This window comes from Hordeum vulgare, chromosome 6H (genome assembly GCF_904849725.1).
Source record: "Hordeum vulgare subsp. vulgare chromosome 6H, MorexV3_pseudomolecules_assembly, whole genome shotgun sequence".
NCBI classification, from domain to species: domain Eukaryota; kingdom Viridiplantae; phylum Streptophyta; class Magnoliopsida; order Poales; family Poaceae; genus Hordeum; species Hordeum vulgare.
The window spans coordinates 253,447,801-253,450,300 of NC_058523.1; positions in this window are offsets into that span (position 1 = coordinate 253,447,801).

The following is a 2,500-nucleotide window of genomic DNA, read 5'->3' on the forward strand; positions in this document are numbered from 1 at the left end:
CCCCCATTGTTGACCTTCTTCGAGCTTGCTAACTCTTAATCCCACCAATGATTCTTGCTAGTTCTTGAGGGAAAAGAGAGAGGAGATCTAGATCCACATTTCCACCAATCACTTTCTCCTCTAAGTGAGGGGAACCCCTTGGGTCTAGTTCTTGGAGTTCTTCATGTTCGTCTTCGTTCTTCCTCTCATTTTCCTCCCTAGCATTAGTTGCTTTAGTGGGATTTGGGAGAGAAGGACTTGGGGACTGCGTGTGCCCTTTCCATTGCATTAGTTGCATCGTTTGAGTTCTCCACGGTGATACGTGGAAGTGAAGTTTGAGAAGCTTATTACCTTTGGTACTTAGTACCCTAGATATTGTTCTTCGTGGATGCTTTGGCGTCCTAGAAGCTTGGTGGTGTCTCGGAGCTCAATCATTGTGGTGTAAAGCTCCAGGCAAGCGTCGGGGTCTCCAATTAGGTTGTGGAGATTGCCCCGAGCAATTTGTACGGGTATCGGTGACCGCCCCCAAGGTTTGCCATTTGTACGGGTTCGGTGACCGCCCTCAAGGGTCCCTTAGTGGAATCACGACATCTTGCATTGTGCGAGAGCTTGAGGAGATTACGGTGGCCTTAGTGGCATCTTCGGGGGCATTGTGCCTCCGCACCGCTCCAACGGAGATTAGCATCCGCAAGGGTGTGAACTTCGGGATACATCATCGTCTTCGCGTGCCTCGGTTATCTCTTACCCGAACCCTTTACTTATGCACTTTACTTTGTGATAGCCATATTGTTTATTGTCATATATCTTGCTATCACTTAGTTGTTTATCTTGCTTAGCATAAGTTGTTGGTGCACATAGGTGAGCCTAGTTGTTGTAGGTTGTGTGCTTGACAAATTAAACGTTAGTTTTATTCCGCATTTGTTCAAGCCTAAACCGTAATTATTTTAAAGCGCATATTCACCCCCCCCCTCTAGGCGATATCCACGTCCTTTCAATTGGTATTAGAGCTAGGTCTCTCTTTATTAGCTTTAACCACCTAGAGAGTAAGGATGTCGACTAGGGGTTTAGGATTCACTGACACTCTTAGTTTCAATGGCACAAATTTTGATGTTTGCGTAATTCACATGCTTAATCACTTTCGGGTCTTGGACCTAAATTTAGAGCGAATTGTAGATATGAGTTTTTCTCCTCCAAAGGATTCTCAAAATATATCTTTAGAGGATGAGAAAAACTCTTATCTCAAGGCTCAAGCTTCTAATGTGCTTTTTGATGCTTTGAGCAATGTAGTTATATTTCAACTCATGCCATTCCGGGATGCTCATGAGTTGTGGACAAAGCTTCAAGATAAATATGGTATGTCCAAGATTTCTGGGAATGATTGTTCTCCCTCCACCTCCGGTCGTGTGGTCTTCTCAACTTCATCTACTTCACCTACATGTGGATTGCCACAAGGTAATGATATGGTGAGTAGTGGTGATCATTGCAATGATGATAGTAGGTTTATTGTTCATGATCCTTCATCACTATATTATTGCAATGCTTCATCTTTGGGCATTAACACTTCGAGCACTCTAAATGTTTTACATGCTTGTGTTGATAGTCCTTGCATATCATGTAAAAACTGCTTAACTAAATCTCATGATGATATGCTTCCTATATCTTGTTGCCATGATAAAAGTGTATATATTTCCTCGAGTTGTTGTGCTAAAAATGTAGAGGAAATTCATCACTCCATGGAACAAGATGTGGCCTTGAATGATGCTTCAAGGGATCCTACATCATCATCTATTGTGACTCAGTTTTGCCTTATGGCTAAGGCTTCAAAGGTATCTCCTTGTTTGAATCCCAATATATCTCATGGTGATGATGTTGATGATAATGGTGATTAGAATAATGATGAAGAGAGTGATAATATTGCATCCTTAAAAATTAAGGGTGAAATAATTTTTAAATCTCTTTATAAGAATAAACTTGCTTGTTCCAAGTTCTTGGAAATCATGTCTATTGCCACTGAGGGCAAGAAATACATTGAGGAGTTGGAAGCTCATCTCGAGGAGCATGAGGCCACCATTGAGACAATGGAAGGTCATGAGCGTGAATACGCTAACGAGATCACGGAGCTATCTCAAACTCTTGAAAATGAACAACCACCAAGGAATCTCTTGAGAAAACCTTTGCTATAGAATTATCTAGATTAAAGGAATCCCATGATAGAGCTCTCGAGGTGGCTAATGATTTTAGAACTAAAAATGATAAGCTTGAAGTTGCACATGCTAAACTCGTTGAGGACTATGAGCACCTCGAAAATGGCTCAAAGGCTATTAAGAGTTCGCTCATCGAACTCACCGAGTCTCATGCTCAACTTGAGGCTTCATATGCTAAAGAGCTTGCCAAGTTGCCTTCTCCTCTTATTGTTAATAATGATGCTTGTGCTACTAATTCTACTTCTTGTCAAGCATCCATTTTAAAGTAGAATGTTGAGCTAATGGCTCAACTCGAGTTGCTATCTAGCAATTATGGG